Source organism: Schistocerca serialis, chromosome 1, assembly GCF_023864345.2.
Source record: "Schistocerca serialis cubense isolate TAMUIC-IGC-003099 chromosome 1, iqSchSeri2.2, whole genome shotgun sequence".
Classification (NCBI taxonomy): domain Eukaryota; kingdom Metazoa; phylum Arthropoda; class Insecta; order Orthoptera; family Acrididae; genus Schistocerca; species Schistocerca serialis.
The window spans coordinates 12,608,272-12,630,681 of record NC_064638.1 but is presented as its reverse complement, the minus strand read 5'-3'; the positions used below and the strand labels follow the sequence as shown (position 1 = coordinate 12,630,681).

At 39.8% G+C, this 22,410-nt stretch overlaps 1 pseudogene; it reads right to left on the bottom strand.

The window, feature by feature from the left end:
• Window positions 1-22,410, bottom strand: part of LOC126460117 (molybdenum cofactor biosynthesis protein 1-like) — a 106,919-nt pseudogene that overhangs the window by 40,951 nt on the left and 43,558 nt on the right.

Below are 22,410 nucleotides of genomic sequence, written 5' to 3'. Positions count from 1 at the left end.
CTGCCAAGTCAGTACATAGAACTTTACTTTCGAATTCATTTAACGCCTCTCGCATGGCCCTCCTCACATTACATTTCACTTCACGTAATTTTTGTTTGTCTGCAAGGTGTTGGCTACGTTTATTTTTGCTGTGAAGTTCCCTTTGCTTCCGCAGCAGTTTTCTAACTCGGTTGTTGTACCACGCTGGCTCTTTTCCATCTCTTACGATCTTGCTTGGCACATACTCATCTAACGCATATTGTACGATGGTTTTGAACTTTGTCCACTGATCCTCAACACTATCTGTACTTAAAACAAAATTTTTGTGTTGAGGCGTTAGGTACTCTGATATCTGATTTTTGTCACTTTTGCTAACCAGAAAAATCTTCGTACCTTTTTTTAATATTTCTATTTACGGCTGAAATCATCGATTCAGTAACCGCTTTATGATCGCTGATTCCCTGTTCTGCGTTAATTGTTTCAAATAGTTCGGGTCTGTTTGTCACTAGAAGGTCTAATATGTTATCGCCACGAGTCAGTTCTCTGTTTAACTGCTCAAGGTAGTTTTCAGATAAAGCTCTTAAAAAATTTCACTGGATTCTTTGTCCCTGCCACCCATTATGAAAGTTTGAGTCTCCCAGTCTATATCCGGCAAATTAAAATCTCCACCCAGAACTATAACATGCTGGGCAAATCTACTCAAAATATTTTCCAAATTATCCTTCAGGTGCTCAGCCACAACAGCTGCTGAGCCAGGGGGCCTATAGAGACATCCAATTACCATGTCTGAGCCTGCTTTAACCGTGACCTTCACCCAAATTATTTCACATTTCAGATCTCCATCAATTTCCTTCGATACTATTGCACTTCTTATCGCATTAAACATGCCTCCCCCTTCACTGTCCAGCCTGTCTCTGCGGTATACATTCCAATCTGAGTTTAGAATTTCATTACTGTTTACATCTGGTTTCAGCCTACTTTCTGTCCCTAGTACTATGTGGGCATTGTGACCGTATTAATGAGAGCAGTTCTGGGACCTTTATATAGACGCTCCTGCAGTTTACTATTAGCACATTAATATTGTTATTCCCTGCTGCATTTTGTCTACTCCTACCTTGCCGCATCTCAGGAGGTGTCTTGTCGGGCCTAGGGAGGGAGTTCTCTAACTTAAAAAACCCACATGTGCACTCCACACATACTCCGCTACCCTTGTAGCCGCTTCCTGCATGTAGTGCACGCGTGACCTATTCAGGGGGACCCTACATTTCTGCACCCGATAGCGGAGGTCGAGAAATTTGCACCCCAGATCTCCGCAGAATCGTCTGAGCCCCTGGTTTAAGCCTTCCACTCGGCTCCAAACCAGAGGACCACTATCGGTTCTGGGAACGATACAACAAGTAGCTAGCTCAGATTCCACCCCGCGATGCTTTCCGCCATCACCAACTCCACTAACCGCCTGTACGAACTGAGGATGACCTCTGAACCCAGACGGCAGGAGTCATTGGTGCCGACATGAGCAACAATTTGCAGTCGGGTGCACCCAGTGCTCTCTATCACTGCCAGCACGGCCTCCTCCACATCTCGGATGAGACCCCCGGCAAGCAGACAGACCTTCTTCCCTGACCTTTCCGCTATTTCCCTAAGGGGCTCCATCACCCGCCTAACGTTGGAGCTCCCAATAACTAATATACCCCTCCCCCCATGTGCCTGCTCGGACCTTGCTGAAGGAGTGGCCACATGTCCACTCACAGGCAGAACGGGCGATGCCACACGGCCAGCCTCCACACTGACCCTCCGCCTCATGTGCCGCGAATGCCGCTGAACCCGCCACTCCCCTTGGGAAGAGGGTGGCCCAACCGTGCCCGGTAGCTGCAAAGATGTCTTGACAGCAGGGTCAGTGGGTGAAGCACGTAATGTAACACCTGGGGTGTACCATGCAACGCACCAGACTCCCCACTGCCGCTACACTCTGAGGCAGCAGCCTGAAGATGGCTAACCGCGGCTTCAACACATTCAGCTGTTTGCGAACAGTGGCCAGCTCCTCCTGTGTCCGTACACAGCAGTCACACATCCTATCCATCATAAGAAATCAATTTACTGTAGAGAGTTAATCAACTTATAACTAGACTGCTAATTCACTAAAGGCGGCTGATAGTTGACTAAACTGTGGTTACTAGACACTTCCTGTAGAAAACAATGAAAATAGCACTACCTGTCTCTGGACTGTATTGAAAACAAACACTAGCACTACTGGCACTATGGCTGACTAAACGGACTCTCTCTGACTGTATTCAAAACAAACACGAAATCTATGGAACACTATTACTAGCACCCGACAATTAAAGCTTCCTAAAAGCAAAAACACACGGAAAAGGAAGTGACAAGTAAGAAAAATAGAGTTAATACTTCAATTAGCATAGCTCGCTGCACAGCAGACGTGACGCAGATGGCAGTTACAATGACACTGACACAATAAGATTATTGAACGACTCATTGGGATTTTGAGTCTGACAATGCAGACACTTCTTCAATAATTCAGGATTGCCAGGTCTCTGTAAACAGGTTTTATGATATCCACAACTGCTGCTGGGATAGAATGTTTATGGCTGTATGACCTATTTGAGTACTGGGCATTGCGGTAATTGCACCATGAACCAGATCTAGGAGGGCAAAGATGGTGTACTGGTTTATCATCAGCTGACAGTCTCTGGAAGAAGGTAGCCCATACTGCCTGCTTCATTTTCAACAAATCCTCAGTATTATTTCTAATGGCAATCTCATAATACTGTTGTAGTTCATCAATCATGTTGTCTGTCAGCCTGCTTCTTATGGTCTTACCACCTGAAAGTTTCTTGTCTCTCAAACTTTGTTTCAACTTCCTCAATCTGGTATCCATCCTCTTCTGGACATGAGCAACACATTCCAGTTCTGTGATAAGCTTCTCACCATAAGGCTGAGTGGCTACTACACTGTTACATGCATTTGAGTCTGCATAACCTAAGAACTTAGTGTAACACACTCCCCTTTAGTTTACAGATTGATTATAAATTTCAACAGCTGCACAGGCCTCCGTACGACTAGTTGTCCTTCATAATTTCTGTCACAGATATGCCCTTCTTCATTCCCTGATTTATACTTATAACAATGTTTGGTTAAAATCTGGAAATCTATTAGCTTTCCAGTATCAACACTGGTCACTGTAGCAACAGAATTCTTAGAACTGCAGCTGCGCTTCTACCAAGTGCCCCAAAAGCTACTGATATGACAATCATACCATCGTTTATTTCAGCAGCTTCATTTGCAGCACCCTTAATTGACTCACATGCAGTGGATTTCACAGCAGCTCCAATAAATCCTGCATACTTGTCCATTTTACAAAGTGGGCGTGGCATATACATCACGACACACATTGTTTCTGCTGCAGTGTGTCCTTTGCCAATAGCTCTCAATCCATAAAACCACCTAACATTTATGTCAAAATAATTATCTTTACACTTATCAGAATTCCAAAATGAATGAGTGTATTTACAAATGGCAGAATTAATGGTAAGTTTCCTGGCTAGTCCATTTGATACCTCAATGTCTTCATGTAAACTAACTGGCCCTCCACATACATACAGCACACACATTCACATAACACCCCTGTTAGGATGTGTAAATGTATCAGAATATAACCTAACCTACCGTTTACATGAGTTTTGATTTGAGATAACTGTGTTATCACTATGTTTTATTTTAATCTTCGAAGCACTAATGGGTGTTTCGCTAGATACTCATGAGTTTGCCAGTATTTCATTGTCTGCAACTTCACACACCACATGCTGAACACAATGTTTCTCTTTATTCAAAAATTTATTACCATGAAACCCACATTTCTTAAAAACACTTCATTTTGGAGTCATACTTTTTGAGAGATTTACCAGTCTATTCGTCACTTCTCCTCGGAAAAACGTTAGCACTTCGATATACAAAGCATGATTATACTATGAAAAGATACGATACTATTTTTGACAGTGCTACCAATGCAAACACATAATTTAACCTTATAACACAGCAATCCACAGCTTTCTACAGGGTAGTCCATTGATAGTGACCGGGCCAAATATCTCACGAAATAAGCATGAAATGAAAAAACTACAAAGAACGAAATTCGTCTAGCTTGAAGGGAGAAACCAGATGGCGCTATGGTTCGCCTGCTAAATGGCACTGCCATAGGTCAAACTCATATCAACTGCATTTTTTAAAAATAGGAACCCCCATTTTTTATTACATATTCATGTAGTACGTAAAGAAATGTGAATGTTTTAGCTGGACCACTTTTTCACTTTGGGATAGATGAGGCTGTAATAGTCAAAAATGGTTCAAATGGCTCTGAGCACTATGGGACTTAACTTCTGAGGTCATCAGTCCCCTAGAACTTAGAACTACTTAAACCTAACTAACCTAAGGACATTACACACATCCATGCCCAAGGCAGGATTCGAACCTGCGACCGTAGCGGTCGTGCATTTCCAGACTGTAGCGCCTAGCACCGCTCGGCCACTTCGGCCAGCTGCTGTAATAGTCACAAACATATAAGTATGTAGTATCACATAACTTTCCGCCAGTGCGGACGGTATTTGCTTCGTGATACATTACCCGTGTTAAAATGGACCGTTTACCAATTGCGGAAAAGGTCGGTATCGTGTTGATGTATGGCTATTGTGATCAAAATGCCCAAGGGGCATGTGCTATGTATGCTGCTCAGTATCCTGGACAACATCATTGAAGTGTCGGGACCATTCGCCGGATAGTTACATTATTTAAGGAAACAGGAAGTGTCCAGTCACATGTGAAACATCAACCATGACCTGCAACAAATGATGATGCCCTAGTAGGTGTTTCAGCTGCTGGGGCAGCTAATCCACACATCAGTAGCAGACAAATTGCGCGAGAATTGGGAATCTCGAAAACGTCGGTGTTGAGAATGCTACATCAACATTGATTGCACCCGTACCATATTTCAATGCACCAGGAATTGCATGCCAATGACTTTGAATGTCATGTACAGTTCTGCCACTGGGCACAAGAGAAATTACGAGACGATGAAAGATTTTTTGCATGTGTTCTATTTAGCGATGAAGCATCATTCACCGACAGCGGTAACCTAAACCGCCATAATATGCACTATTGGACAACGGAAAATCTACGATGGCAGCGACAAGTGGAACAGCAGCGACCTTGGCAGGTTAATGTATGGTGTGGCATTAAGGGAGGAAGGTTAATTGGCCCCCATTTTATCCATGGCAATCTAAATGGTGCAATGTATGCTGATTTCCTGCGTAATGTTCTACCAATGTTACTACAAGATGTTTCACTGCATGACAGAATGGCGATGTACTTCCAACATGATGGATGTCCGGCACATAGTTTGCGTGCGGTTGAAGCAGTATTGAATAGCACATTTCATGACAGGTGGATTGGTCGTCAAAGCACCATACCATGGCCCGCACGTTCACCGGATCTGACGTCCCCGGATTTCTTTCTGTGGGGAAAGTTGAAGGATATTTGCTATTGTGATCCACCGACAATGCCTGACAACATGCGTCAGTACATTATCAATGCATGTGCGAACATTACGGAAGGCAAACTACTCACTGTTGAGAGGAATGTCATTACACGTATTGCCAAAGGCATTGAGGTTGACAGACATCATTTTGAGCATTTATTGCATTAATGTGGTATTCACAGGTAATCACGCCGTAACAGCATGCATTCTCAGAAATGATAAGTTCACAAAGGTACATGTATCACATTGGAACAACTGAAATAAAATGTTCAAATGTACCTAGGTTCTGTATTTTGATTTAAAAAACCTACCTGTTACCAACTGTTCGTCTAAAATTATGAGACATATGTTTGTGACTATTACAGTGCCATCTATCACAAACTGAAAAAAGTGGTCCAACTAAAACATTCATATTTCTTTATGTATTACTCGAATATGTAATAAAAAATGGGGTTCCTATTTTAAAAAACACAGTTGATATCAGTTTGAGCTATGGCAGCGCCTTATAGCAGGCCAACCATTGCGCCAGCTGGTTTCCCCCTTCGAGCTAGACAAATTTCGTTCTTTGTAGTTTTTTCGTTTGACACTTATTTCATGAGATATTTGGCCCGGTCGCGATCAATGGACTACCCTGTATATAAAAAATTACCGATTTTATTAGGTCTTGAAGTAATGCATGTAAAAATTTTAACATTTTCAACTGGTGTAGATTATATTTTAGAAAATAAAATAAAATACTTCTCACACAAGTTTATAAGTAATATACATATCATTTTATTTGGAAAATGGCAAATTTTATAATCAGATAAAAACCCGAAAAAGTGAAAAAGAATGTTTTCCCCTTCTAACTCCCCTTAAAGTTATGGAAATGTGTAAGCTTTCGGAGCCAGTGGCTTCTTCTTCTGGCAGAAACAATAAGGGGAAGGAAAAGGGAAGAAAGAAAAGGATTGTCAAGGTTTAGGAAATGGGGAGAGTTGCAGAAAAGCTGTAGAGAAACCCAGGCCAGGACAGACTTACTGAATGGGATGAGAAATATGTAACTAAACCAGTCTATCTCTCGTACCACCAGCAGATGTGAAGTATTCTTGTGATTGGTAGTAAGTCATAAACATTAAATTATTTTCAATGTATGTTCATACGTAATACTGCACGTACCTATGAGGTATCATTGGGCCCATTGGGAAGAGGATCAAAATTAGGCCACTGCTTTCTAATTATTTGGAGCATTTCACTAAATGAGACCATCTTCCCATCATTCCATTTGTTGCCGCTGAAAGGCATGTACTCGATAAATCTTACATCAACATTTTTCTCTTTTGTTAACTCCACAAAACTGCACACTTCATCTTCATTAAAACCTCGCATTACAACACAATTTATCTGTGGAAGAAAGACACCATTAAAAACTTGGTATCAGATAAAGCATGGTTTAAACAGAGTTTGAAAGACTTTTTGATAGGTAACTCATCCTACTCAATAGATGAATATCTTAACAGTGGCTGTTAGGCCAGCTTAAATAAGAATGTCTGTTAGATTTCAGTTCTGAGAGCACTTTGCCATAACAGTCAAGATTATGTACTTTTTGTTTGATAAATTTATTAATAGTGCATAACAATGTTTCAGTCTGACAGCGTATCAATTCTGAAAATATTAGCTGTTCCAGTTTGTATTGTATTCACCTAGTTTGACAATCTCCTGACAAATGATCAGGGTATTCAAATGTTTTATATTCTTTATGTTATACTTTCTGGCATGTTACTCACCCATGAGAATCGTCTCATGTTTTGGGTCTTGGAACAAAAGCTGAATCTAATCTAATCTAACCTACAAAATAATGGTTCTACAAGTCTGTTGTTGTATTTGTATACCTCACTGATTCTGTTAAATTAATCTTTTTCTCTCTTTTTAGAGAATGTCTGAATTTATCTTAGCATGCCAAGCTGTTAACCTTCTTAACAATTTATGAAAAATAAACTACATACATCTCCAATCTTTTTCCCCACTCCAACGCACACATCTTTTGCTGAAGGTATTATTTTAACTATTACATGAAATTAAGAAGCTTTCTTGAAACTGTGCTGCCATTTGTGAAACAAAGTTAAAAGTGTTCTCAAGATAAAAGGTCTTCACAAAAGGAGCATTTAGTATCTGTGCAGGTGGTAATACTGACAGCCATCATATAAACAAGCCCAAATGGTAGAACATCCTGCTTTACACATACATGCAATGGCAGAAAAAAGGAAAAGAGCACACCTTTCATTCAAGCATTGAATATATAAACTGATGAGACAAAACACTATGACCTCCTGTTTGATAATGTGTTTGTCCACTGTTGGAACACAATACAGTAGTGATTTTGTGTGGGACAATTTCAACAAATTTCAGGTATGTTCCCAGCATTATGTGAGGTATGTTCCCAGCATTATGCAGCACCGCATGTCTAAGCACAGGTCATGTAATTCCCATAAATTGCAGATCAGTGGTTTCTGGGTGCAGAACTGGTATCTGATAGCATCGCAGATGTATTCCATCAGATTCAGAAGGGGTGAATCTGATTCTGGCCTCGTGACACTGAAAGTCATATTGTTGAAACATGTCACCTTCATTAGGGACAGGGTGCGGACAGTGCACAATAATGTTCACACAGAACAAAGCTGCTATGGAGCCTTCAGTTACTACCACAGGACCCATAGAAGACCAGGTGAATGTCCTCCATAGCATAATATTGCTCCCACTGGCCTAAGTCTGTAGCAAAGTGCACTTTTCAAGCACCAATTCACTCTGTTGACATTGTATGTGCACAAAACCGTCAAGCATGTGTAATGCGAAACTCGAATGATTCAACCAGATGACAGATTTCTATTGATTCACTGCCCAATCTCAATGCTCCTGAGCCACAGAAATTGTAATTCAACTGTGTTGTCAACATGGGAACATACAGGGGTTGTCTGCAGCAGAGCCCTATGTTTAACAATGTGCAATGGATGGTATGCTCTGAAATACTCGTGCTTCCACCAGCACTGTGTAGCTTCCTCAGCTGAATGTCATCTTTTTCAAAGGAACCATCCCAGAATTTGTCTTAAATCATTTAGGGAAATCAAGGAAAACCCACATTTTGGTGGCCCGATGGGACTCGGGTCCGTTGTCCTCTCGAAGGCAAGTCCACTGTTTGACCACTGTGGTGGCATGACCTAGTCTTAATTAAGCCAGAAAATCTTGGGAAATGCTGACAGATTTAAGATATAACAATTTAAAACAATCCTTTCATGAATTTCACTACAATTTTCTGCTCTTTTGAAAAACAATTTCTTTTGACTGTTTTGATGTTGTTTAGTATGTTTAAATAATGATGGCAGTCTCTATAAAAGGGCAGTTCGGCTTTTAAGTTCAGTTATACTGTTTTAAACTACATCCTTCATCTATTTGTCCACCCAGAAGTGCTATAGGATGTAACTTGAAGACTATGGTGAGGTGGTGGGGGACAGTCATGTGTTGAGGAGGAGGTGCTGCCAGAAATGAAGTGTGTGAGGTGATTAGATTAGATTAGATTAGATTTACTTTCATTCCAATTGATCCGTAGTGAGGAGGTCCTCCAGGATGTGGAACATGTCAGAAAAACAACAATACATGACAAATATTTAAACTAAAACAAATAAGCTAATGTACCATTCCACAGGTCCCAAGTGGAATGATCGTCATTTTTTAATGAACACTAAGAGTCATTTTACAAATACTATTGCACTGAATTTAAAATAAAAAAGTTTTTTATTTATTTATAAGGTAAGAAACATGTAATACAACTACTGTAATACTTATTTACAATGAACACATTACTGCACTGAAATGGTGCAGAAGTTAGATTATACTTACACACACACACACAAATTTTCAGTGAACACATTACTGCACTGAAATTGTGCAGAAGATATGTTGTACTTATATACAAATCAGTTGGTTTTCCTCAGAAATTCATCAATGGAGTAGAAGGAGTTGGCCACCAATAAATCCTTTAGGCTTCTCTTAAACTGAATTTCATTGGTTGTTAACCTTTTTATGGCTGCTGGCAAGTTATTGAAAATGTGTGTTCCTGAATAATGCACATCTTTTTGTACAAGACTAAGTGACTTTAAATCCTTGTGAAGATTATTCTTATTTCTAGTATTGATTCCATGAATTGAGCTATTGGTTTGAAAAAGTGACGTTATTGACACTGCATACAGGGAGAATAAAAATACTCTATTCCATATTCATTCACAATCTACGTCTGCCCCCATATGGTTTTACTTTTCTCCAATAAGAAAAAAGAAATTGTCAGTAACTGTCTCTATAAGGTCTTAAAAGGAAACAAACAATAGAAAATCTAGGCTGGAATAATGACCATATTATAAAAAAGATACATTGCTATTCACTGTACTCAGGAAATGTTAGGTCACAGACAAGCACAACAAAAAGACTACTAAACACGTAAGCTTTCGATCAGAAAGTCTTCTTCGTAAGTGGACAAAACACACACACACACACACACACACACACACACACACACACACACACACACACACACACACACACACACACATATGACTGTTGTTTCTCCCATGATGCGCAGTTGCTCCCAGTCTGGCCCTAGCAGCCAGAGACCGTGGTCATGTATGTGTGGTCTGCATTTGCGCGCATGTGTGTGTGTGTGTGTGTGTGTGTGTGTGTGTGTGTGTGTGTGTGTGTGTGTGCGTGTGTGTGTGGGAAGGGGGGGGGGAGGTTTGCACCAAAAGGTTACGTGTTTAATGGGTGGTGTATTTTTTTTTTTTTCCCCCTGCCTGCAACACAACATCTACACTATACAGTGAGTGCCAATCTATCCTTTTCATAATACTGTCATTACCACCTTGCCAAGAGGCATATTGTGGAGTAATCTGAAGGGCTCTACTAATTTGTACAAGAGGAAGGAGCGCACAATCTCAATGTAAGTTTTTAGAAAACTGGTATGTGCATTACTTCTGCAAACCTTTCAGAAAGGACACAGTATGCACTTCATCCAGCAAGATGAGTAATAAACAATATTAGCAATACTGCATCAAACTTGTTCACTTTCATCTTTGGATTAAACATTTGATTTCAGAGAGTACAGAATTTGGCAGAATCAAATTTTGGGGATATGTGGAACTGGGACAACGGCATATTTTTTACCCATTCACAAACTAAGCACTGCTGATTGCTACTTTTATTGTGTCTGCTGCTGCAATGCATATATGAAACTGTAAGTGCAGCATCTATGATGGAATAAAATGTTATACAAATGAAACAAACAGGCACAGTGAAATAGAGTAGTATGGCTCATCATTTCGGTCTCACAGATTAGCAGGTGTTGACTTGAAAGATAATACTTAAGAAGTTGAATCCAAAGGAGAGGATGTACCGTATTTACTCAAATGTAAGCCGCATTTTTTCCGGTTTTTGTAATCCAAAAAACCGCCTGCAGCTTAGAATCGAGTGCAAAGCAAGTGGAAGTTCTGAAAAATGTCGGTAGGTGCTGCCACAACTAACTTTTGCCGTCGAATATATGTAGCGCTACACAGGCATGCTTCGTAGGCACAAAGATAAATACTGGCGCCAAAACCTCTGCGTCAGTAAATAAATTAAAAAAAAAAGGTGGAAGACGATTTTCATACATTATCCAACGAAGTAAATATAAATTCCGTATTGTTCATCTTCGAATGTAGCAGAACTTCAATGTATTACGAAAATCCGACTGGCAAGACTGTTTCGGATGTTTGTCAATATGGCCATCTCTATGTTCTGAATTTTTTCCTACCTGTGAGAAGAGATGGTTGCTTATAGGAACCTGATGAAATGTGAATCACATGCAGTATTCTCTTCATCATAAGAGTAATACGAATATAAACATGTTGCCACGTATTCTTTCGTGTTTGCTGCTATCTTATTTAAATCCTGTCTGCCTAATAAACTACGAAACTAGAGTGAGACAACAGCAAATGTGGAAGAATATACGTATCGTGTCATGTTTATATTCGTATTATTCTTATGCCTAATAGTGATACAGTCAGAACTGAAGCACGGCAACTGACTAGATTTTTAAATCTAAGATGATTCTAATTTCTGTGCAGAATTTGATGTACTAAAGAAGCGGCCGCAAAGATTTTCAAACGGAGATAAATTTTCGCCTAACTCTCGTTCAGAACATGTTCTATCATACGCAGTCTATTATTTGGTTCTTGTTGATCATTATTTAAGAAAGCAGCAGTGTAAGTAACAACAAATAGTCTCTTGCCATTGTTTCGCTAATGAGATGATTTCTCTCTCTTTTTTTTTTTTTTTTAATTGTAGGCGGTGGTAGTGTGCATAAAAGCAAGCCATGCCGCGAGCGACGACAGGCCGCAAACACGCACTATCAGAATGCGACAAACAATGCATGACACAGTACAGTAATGTATTTTCAGCTTAGAGTGACATAAACGCCTATAACAAGGAAAACGGCACTTATCAGATCAAAGCAAAATAAGCAATTGATTCAAACCAGACGAAGCACGTGAAAAAGGAAGGGTACCAGTATAAATACGGACGGAGGGCCTGACGCATAGCAACGGCTACCTGGTAAAGCTTAAGTGCTAAGCCTACGACTCGAACCAAACTACTGTAGCTGTATCGTCATTCATTCGACCTAAATTGTGTCTCATATTACAATGGACCGACTTTGTTTCGATTTGGAGGTGCGGCCTAAAACTTTTCTCTCCCCTTGAACTTCGAGTCTCAAATTTCAGGTGCGGCTTAGATTCGGGAATTTTTTTTTTTTTCCTTCCTTTATTTCGAGTCTCATTTTTCAGGTTTGAGTGCAGCTTAGATTAGAGTAAATACGGTAGGTGGTATTTCACCTAATTCTGACTATGAAATAAAACAAAGTACGGCAGGGAGCTCTGACGAATCAAAGGGCAGCGATGAAGATTCTGATGAATAGTAAAGTATGAGTTAAGAAATAAGATGCTACTGAGATCGTAAATTTTTGTTGTGTTGATGAATCTGTTAACAAACATATTCAAAAATGCACTGAAACATTGGCACATGTAGTGTTGGGAGGTGATAAACTGTCATTACGGTTAGAGGAGCTACGTATTTCTTGCTGTTCTACTCCTACATGACACTGTATCTGAAGGTACAGAATGAATCTTCACTGGCTAGAGAAATGGGTAACACAATTTTACAAGTCTCTGCTGTCATGTAATCTCTTCAGGGAAATCATGACTGTACTAAGATTCGGTTTGTGGTTGACAAGGTCAGAGTCATTAAGAAATGCAAGGCAGCTACCATGTCAGTCCTAGAAGAGAGAGACGTAGCAAACTGTCAAAGCATGTACATTCCCGGTCCATATGTTTGTGGTGATGTAATAACCAAGTAATACTGAAGTGTGATCCAAGTCGCACAAATATGGCTTTAATAATAACCTCCGAACAATATGGCTCTAAGGACTCAACAAGACACAGAACACTGATGTGCACATTACAAACTAGAATCACACAGAGAATCAGTCAGCACTGTTCCACACTAATATATGTGCGAGTCACCAGCAGATGGCATGGCAGCGACCGCGCTACACGCCTGGCTCCCAGAGACAGAATCCAGCAGCCAGCCTGCAATGATCAGTGGGTGACCAATTTAAAGACGCATGTACGGCAACACCACTCTCGGTGCACTCACACTGACATGTACTAGTAGCACGATACAGCAGTGATGAGCAGTAGTACCCCTCCTGTCTTGCGCGCCTTTTATCTGGCTCTACAATTTACTTTCCTAGACCCACACAAATGCCTGATCCTCCTAATTCAATTTGCTCTGCAGACTATTTAAAATTCATAAAGAAAAAGGAGCCACAATTGCACTTTGTGTGCCAGTTACTTTCCAATACATTGGCACCAGCTGATCTTATTTAAGAATACTCAACTTTCGTAGCCATACTTACAGCACATCCTTTGCTTCCTGGTCTAAATCCAAGTTAACTCCCAGCCCCCCTCCCCCCCCCCCTCCCACACACACACACACACACCCCTCCCCCCCCCCCTCTCCCCCCTCCCAATCAGCTAGTTGTGTGCTGTTATCTCACGTCACACCCTAGTCTATGAGTGCCCAGCTGTCAGTCGCCTGACTCCTCTACCTGCACCCCTAGCTAGCCCACAGATGGCTCCACGAGCCACTAAATGCTTCCCTCCAAACCCCTCCCATCTCTCTCCATCCCTCACATTGCCTCAACCCACCCCATCCTACCCCACTCTAAAGCCCCACCTCACTCCAGAACACTCAACGTGGGCCAGTAAAGAGCTGGCAGTTGAGCGACCACAACATAAGGAGACATGCATGCGCATGTGAGTGTATGTGTGTGAGTGTGCGTGCGTGCGTGCGTGTGTGTGTGTGTGTGTGTGTGTGTGTGTGTGTGTGTGTGTGTGTGTGTGTGTGTGTGTGCGCGCGCGCGCATGTTTTCCCTACAGCTAGAAAAAGAAAGTGCATTCTGGAAGCTCGCCAAGCAACGTACCTTTTAGCTTGGAAGGTAGAAGACGAGGTACTGGTGGAAGTAAAGCTGTGAGTACGGGTCGTGAGTCATGCATGGATAGCTCAGATGGTAGAGCACTTGCCCACAAAAGGCAAAGGTCCCAAGTTTGACTCTTAGTCCAGCACACACTTTTAATCTGCCACGAAGTTTCATATCAGTGCACACTCCACTGCACAGTGAAAATCTCATTCTACAAACCTTTTGTTCGTGTGCCTATCAATGAGACAGTGCTTCTGCCTTTTGGTGAGCCATCTGCTTTATTCCTAAATAATTCGTAATTTTCAACAGAAACTTTCTGTACGTTATTATTGCATCCTACATTACAATATGCAATTTCCACAATATGTGGTCATCTGTGAATATAATGGGGGTAACAACTGTAGGAGACCAAAAACTGACTGCAGTAAGCAAGTTCAAGTTATTGTACGCTGTAGTAGTTACGCAGAGGTGAAGAGGGTCACACAGGATAGGCTAGCATGGGCAACTCCATGAAACCAATCTTCAGATGGAAGATCACAACAATAAAAACATTTGATTCAGCATACACCAGACTCCAAACAGCGTACACAACCTGTATGCTCAGAAACACAGAAAATCATATTGGTTCCATCAGCAGGAAACTTCAACCCGTAATTGTTATGGAACACTGCGGCGATTTTGTTCATTAATAAAACCCAAAACTGGGGAGTAATAAGAGAGAATTGTTGTAACTTCTTATCAACCTCGTTACCAAAATACTTATTAAGAAGACTGGTAAATTGTTATTTTGAAGGGGTCACTCCAAAGCGCCACGAAAGTATTTGAGCAATGTATAAAATTAGAGAATCGGTGCACAATATTGAAAGCCTATCTACATTATCTATATCTGCATGACTAGTCTGTAATTCACAATTAAATGCTGGCAGAGGGTTCAGAGAACCACCCTCAACCTATTTATCTACCATTCCACTCCCCTACAGCATTTGAGGAAAAACAAACACTTCAATATTTCCGTACAAGCTCTGATTTCTCTTATTTCATTACAATGATCATTTCTCCCTATGTAAGAGGGCTCTAACAAAATATTTTCACATTCGGAGGAGAAAGTTGATGATTGAAATTTTAAGAACCTGCTCCAGCAAAATGCTTTTGCTTTAATGACTGCCACCCCAATTCACATGTGATATCTGTGGCATGCACTTTCCTGTTTCCCAATAATACAAAATGAGCTGCCTTTCTTTGAACTTTTAAATGATGTCCTCTGTCAGTCCTATCTGGTAAGGATCCCACACCATGCAGAATACTCCAAAAGAGGACAGACAAGTATAGTTGTAGATAGTCTCTTTAGTAATCTTAATCTTCTAAATGTTTTACTATTAAATCACAGTCTTTTGTTTGCTTTGCCACCGCATTATCTATGTGAGCATTCCAATTTAAGTTATTTGTAAATGTAATTCCTAAGTATTCAGTAGACTTCACAGCCTTTAGATCTGTGTGAATTATCAAGTAAACAAAATTTAGTAGATGCCTTTTACTACTCGTGCAGATGACATAAAAATTTTTATTATTTAAGGTCAGTTACCACTTTTTGCATCATATGGATAGGTAGCCTAAATCATTTTGCAGTTCATTTTGATCATCTGATCACTTTACAAGACAGTAAATGATTTGCGAGACTGTAAATGATAGCATCATCTAAGAGGACTGCTCAGATTCTCTCTTAAATTGTTAATGTAGATCGGCAACAGCAGGTGGTCTATAACACTTCCTTGAGGAATGTCAGATATCACTTCTGTTTTACTTGACGATTTTCCATCAATTACTATGAACTGTGACCTTTCTGACAGGAAACCACACATCCAGTTGTACAACTCAGACAATACTCCATAGGCTCACAATATGATTAGAAAATGCTTGTGAGGAACTGTTTCAAAAAGTCTTCTGGAAATCTACAAATATGGAATCAATTTTAGATCCCCAGTTGACAGCACTTATTACTTTGTGTGACTAAAGAGCTAGCTGTGTTTTAAAAGGTCGATATTTCTGAATCTATCTTAGCTATTTATCAATTTTGAGATAATTCAAAATATTCAAACACAATATATGTTCCAAAATCCTAATGCAAATCAACATTAGTGATATGAGTCTGTTATTTAGTAGATTATTCCTCTTTTCTTTCTTGAGCATTGGTGTGACCTGAGCAACTTTTCAGTCTCTAGGTATGGATCTTTATCAAATGAGCGGCTATTTATGATTTCTAATGGAGCTATTGTATCAACATTCTCTGAAAGAAACATAAATGGTTTATGACACTGAGGAGAGCTACTACTAAGTTACTCACAGTTGCAGTTGTTCTTGATTTGAATACTGCAATATTTACATTGTTGTCTTTGGTGAAGAAATTTCAGAAATCCGTGTTTAGTAACTCTGCTTTAGTAGCACTGTCATCAGTAACATTACCACAGCTATTGCGCAGTGAAGGTATTGGTTGTGTCTTGCCATTGGTGTACTATACATTCAACCAGAACCTCTTTGGATTTTCTTCCAGATTTCAAAACGAAGTTTCACTATGGGAATTATTAAACACATCTTCCACTGAAACCCACCCTAAGTTTCGAGCTTCAGTAAAACATCGCTAATCTTGGAGATTTTGCATTCTTTTAAATTTTGACATGCTTTTTTTCATTGCTTCTGCAGCTGAGTTTTGACATATTTTGTGCACCACCCTTTTAATTTATTTGGTATCCATTCAATTTATTTGGTATATATCTCTTAATTGATGTCGATACTATTTCTCTGAATTTAAACCATCTCTGGTCTACACTTACATAGTCAGACTTGAAGGAGTAGAGACTTGGTAGAGACCGTCACCTTGGAAGGCATCAAGTTAATTTTTATCTGCTTTCTCATTAAATGCCCTATTGTGTACGGCTGAAAATTAATAGAGATAAGGCAAACAGAATGTGCAAAGTAAGTGGAAATTACTCGTCTCTTCCCCGATTACAGTGCAATAGAAGATACTACAAGATGTTGACAGATTGCCATATCTCGGTAGCTTTATATGTAATAATGAGGTCACAGATGCAGAAATCACCAGCAGAACTGGAAAATCAGTCCATATGGCAATTAGGTCTGTAATATGTCAACAAAGCTTTGAGTGTACTCCTTTATTGTTTATATTTGTGAGACTTGGAAAATGTCAGTAAAATCAGCACACAGTCTCCATATTTTTCACCAACAATGCTAGAGATGAATTCTGAAGATGTTAACCCAACCAAGTTACAAACGATGTAGTGCTGAGAATACGAGGTGTACACAGCCTGCACAAAATTATTGTTGAAAGAAGACTGAAGATTGCAGGTTATGTTCTACACATGTAAGGTGGAAGAATCCCAAAATCAACACTGTTGTGGAAATCAATGGACAGATACAGATGTACAGGAAGACCTTTTAACACCTGGAACTTTTGCAATGAATCTTCAATGCATGGACACAAACTTGGAGGAAGGTGAGAACTTGGCAGCTGATCGAGTGAACTAGTGGAAACCAGTTCCTTGTATGGTACACAGCAAATCTGAGTAAGTTAGTAAGTAAGTAAGTAAAGTGAGTACAACTGGGGATTTTGCAAAACTGTTGGATGATCGATATTATTGTCTAGATTTGACACTGTTGGACTTCTACCTTTTCCTTGATGTGTATTCTTCAAATTGTGAGTTTTATGAGAAAGCTGATAGGTACTTACCAATCAACCTTCCCTCACACGAACTGACATTGTCTCTTTATAAATTCTACTGTGCTAACAATTATCTACTGAGAATCCTCGACTAGGTCTCCACAGCTCAAATGAGCCAGTTTCTTTTAAATTTCTGTCTTTGGCTATAATTGTCTTCCAAGTATGGTGACACAACATCCTGTCATGAAACTTTTGCCTTTACATTTGTTTACTTTTCTGGACACTGCCTTTTTCTGCACTGTGCACCAAATACACTATGTGAGTAACGCCCAAGCTCCAACAACCAATCGTGAACTGTAAACAGTTGTACACCCTACCAGGGCACATAACAAACAATTAACATTTGTGTTTTAGTGTTCTAAGCTGTGAGGTCATCAGCGGACAAATAATTTAGTACCTATTCCTAGGCAGCCGGAGTGGCCGTGCAGTTCTAGGCGCTACAGTCTGGAACCGAGTGACCGCTACGTTCGCAGGTTCGTATCCTGCCTCGGGCATGGATGTGTGTGATGTCCTTAGGTTAGTTAGGTTTAATTAGTTCTAAGTTCTAGGCGACTGATGACCTCAGAAGTTAAGTTGCATAGTGCTCAGAGCCATTTTAACCTATTCCTGACATGCTGTTGTTTGGAACAACAACTGACATGATCCAAAATATTACTTTTTTTTATTATAGCTTCACTTTTATTTTGTCTAATGATTACTAATTTCAGTATCAAATTCCATCATTAAGCCACTATATGATTGGAAAGCATAGTGTATCGTTAAAATATTGTTTATTAAACAGATTACCATTATATCATCATTCCTTAAAGTAATGTCCAAAGTGGAAGGACAGATGATTAATTTTGAGTATATACAAAAGTCAGAGTACTGAACCGGATATGAAAGAAGGAAAACCAGAAGGGCAGTGAGAGACGGGTGCCTTCTATCACCTTACTTCCTTAATATGTTCATCAAGGAAGTAATAACAACAACAAAGAAAAGATGACAAGAATCAAAAGGTAATTTCTGGAATACTCCAAGGAAATGTGATAGGGCCATTACATTTACAATGTATATAAATGATCCAGTAGAAAGTGTCAGAGGCTCCTTAATATTGTTCACAGGTATTACACTTGTCCATAAGAAAGTGTCAACAACAGAAGACAGTATCAATTTGCACAATGACCTGCAAAGGATTGGTGAATGATGCAGGCTCTGGCAGTTGACCCTGCACGTAAATAAATGTAACATATCACACACACACACACACACACACACACACACACACACACACAGGAAAAGAAATCCAATACTGTACAACTACACTATTAATGACAAATTGCTGGAAACAGAATCTACCATAAAATATCTAGAAGTAACTATTCAGAGCAACCTTAAAGTGGAATGATCACACAAAACAGCAATAGAAAAGCAGATGCCAGACTAACATCCACAGGAAGAATCTTAAGTGAATGTAAATTACCCCTGTGTCCTTACCCAGTACGACTGACAGAAGAGAGAAAGAAGATCCAATGAAGTGCGGAGTGTTTTGTCACAGGATCATTTAGTCACTGTGAGATCATTACAGAGATGCTCAGCAACTCCAATGGTAGATGCCATAAGAGAGCAGTTGTGCATCACGGAAAGATTTACTACCCATGTTTCGAGAGAGTAGTTTCCGAGAAGAGTCTGACAACATAATAGTTTCTCTCATATACAATTCACGAAATGATCACGAGAAGAAAATTTGAGAAGTTAGAGATAATACAGAAGCGTACTGACAGTCATTCTTCCCAGGCACTGTTCACAAGTGGAACAAGGCAGAGGGGGTCAGTTGGTGGCATGAGACGTACCCCCTGTCACACACAGTTAGGTGGTTTTTGGAGCATGATGTCGATATGGAGACTTAATTGCATGCATATACACTGCAGATTGACGACATCACAATAGTAAATCAGAGTAGGAACTAAATAAAATGTTTCAGGCCTTAAATCAAGAAGTGGTAAAACTAAAGCTAAAAATGAATACAAAGAAGACAAAAGTTATGGCTACAGACAAGAAAGGAGGTGGAGGCAGGACTGACGCAAGAACAGGCAATGAGCAACTCAAGAAAGGAACTGAAATTCACTATCTCAGTAGCATTTTGCAAGAAAACAATCAATATTTCAAGGCATTCAAGAAAAGAATAGCACAGGTGAAGAGTTCCTTCCAAAATAAGAAGAAGCTGCAACTGAATAAACATATCAGCTCCCACATTAAGAAAATATTTGTAAAGACCTTTGTGTGGAGTGTTCTGACACACAGATGCAAAATCTGTACATTAGAAAAGCCAAAGGAAGCTCACCTCAAACCTGCTGAAATGTGGTTCTGGAGGAGAAGTACAAGAACTAGCTGCATTGACAGAAAAATTAAAGGAAATAGGAGAGAAGAAGTAACCACTGAAAGTTATAGGCCAGAGCAAAGCAAAATACACTGGACACTTAACTGGAGATGATAATCTTTTAAAAAACATTTCTGAAGGCAAGATCATAGGTAAGAAAACAAGGGGATGACTGAGAACATCCTACTTAAACAATATGATCAATGAATGGGATTTTCTTCACACATGGAGATGAAAACAACTGCTGAAGAGAGGAAGCTGTGGCTGCAGAGACAAGGTTTAACCTTTTGGAAGAGTAAGGACAAACTAATACAAAATATGATTCTGCATGGCAGCTACATATGGAATAAATGACAACTTCTTGTGTGCATTCATCAAGTCACTTACCCCAGTAGGTGTCTTATCTACTAAAAGTAAAGGTCACTGTTGTGCTTTCAATAGATGTGAACTGCACCCTGAAAATGGTATGTCTAGTTTGCAGTTGTACAGAAGCTTTTTATTTTGCAAAATGGTTCAAATGGCTCTAAGCACTATGGGACTTAACATCTGAGGTCATCAGTCCCCCAGACTTAGAAGTACTTAAACCTAACTAACCTAAGGACATCCCTGCCTGAGGCAGGATTCGAACCTGCGACCGTAGCAGCAGCAGCGTGGTTCCGGACTGAAGTGCCTAGAACCGCTCGGCCACAGTGGTCAGCTTTTATTTTGCAAAGAAATTTTTGATAATAAGATGAACTGATGCTGGTACTCGCTACTGAAACCAGTAGTACTTAGACACAACAAAAGTGTGACTACAGAATTAAGAATAATTTTTCCAAACAATTGAGTATTTTTTTCAAAACAACACCACAATAGAGGAAACTTATTTTAAACTAAAGACACAAAAGAAAAAAAGAGAAACTGTAAAGATCTTGAGTCTCATAAGACTCTCTTGGGAGGAAAATATAAGATATTTAATTGGTAAACTTGCAAGGCATACTTTTTTATGTTGTATAAACTACGAAACTGTTAGCATCTTCAGCTAAAATTTACTTCTTCTGTCTTAATATACCTTCCTTCACTTTCAGCTGCAGTGTGGAGACAGGGGTGAGGGTGGGAGCGGGGATGGAGTCGAGGGTGAGGGCGTACTGCTTTAAAATGGTGATTCTTGTATTGATATTCTTAACAACAGATTTATATCTCTTGCTTATGAAAGTCTGCATGCGATGACAGCTGCACTAGTAATACCTTCACAGGGTCGTATTCAAGTTGCAAGGCTAGATCTATGCCAGCCATGGCACGCTCCCAGCCTTTCCTCCTCGTGATCTGGTTGTAGCATTGGGACTGCAGGGTGTCTAAGCAGATGTTCAGACCGTCAAGCCCTGCCCTCTGCAAGGCAACCAGCTGTCTTGTCAATATGAGGCCATCGGTTGTCATTAAGACACTTTCGAGATCTTTTATTTTCTTCAGGGCACCTGTGAAACAGCAAATTATTCTAAACAAACTGAAACAAATAATTTGTAACATTTCTGCTGCATATGAAACAAAACTCCAGTTGATAAATTGAAAATACAAATTCCTTAAAAGTTAACTGTACATTTGCCCTAATACAAAGAGATAAGAAGGGTTAATAAACTGAATTGAAGAATGCAAGTTAAGATAGCAATGAAAAAATAATTAGAGGCATAAGATCACCTACTGCAACAGAGAAATGGGAATCAATATGAACCATTACCACTACTGTCAACTGATTCCATGTCTCCATGCACACTGTATAAACCACAGTGGGTTTGTCCGACAAAGTACATTGTTGTACCACACATTATGGTTTTTCCCCATTCAGTGCTCATGTGGAGTGTGGGAAGAATGATTCTTTAAATGGTTCTGTGCATGCTGTAATTAATCTTGCCTTCATGGTCCCTATAGGAGTGATACATATGTGGTTATTGTATAATCCCTAAATACCTCGCTTAATACATGTTCCTGAAATTTCATAAGTTGGGTTTTGTCATATATTTGGCGTCTATCTTCACTTGTCTGGCATTTCCAATTTTTAGTAGCTTTTTGATGCTCTCCCATGCATCAAATAAATCTATGATCAATCATGCTACACTATTTTGTATACATTCAATGTCTGCCATTAGCCTTATTTGTTATGGGTCATACTTAAACAATATTCTAGAATGGGCCACACAAGTATTTTGTAAGCAATGTCCTCTATCGACTGATTGCATTTTCCAGTATCTTACCAACGAATTGAAGTCTGCATTCTGCTTTGC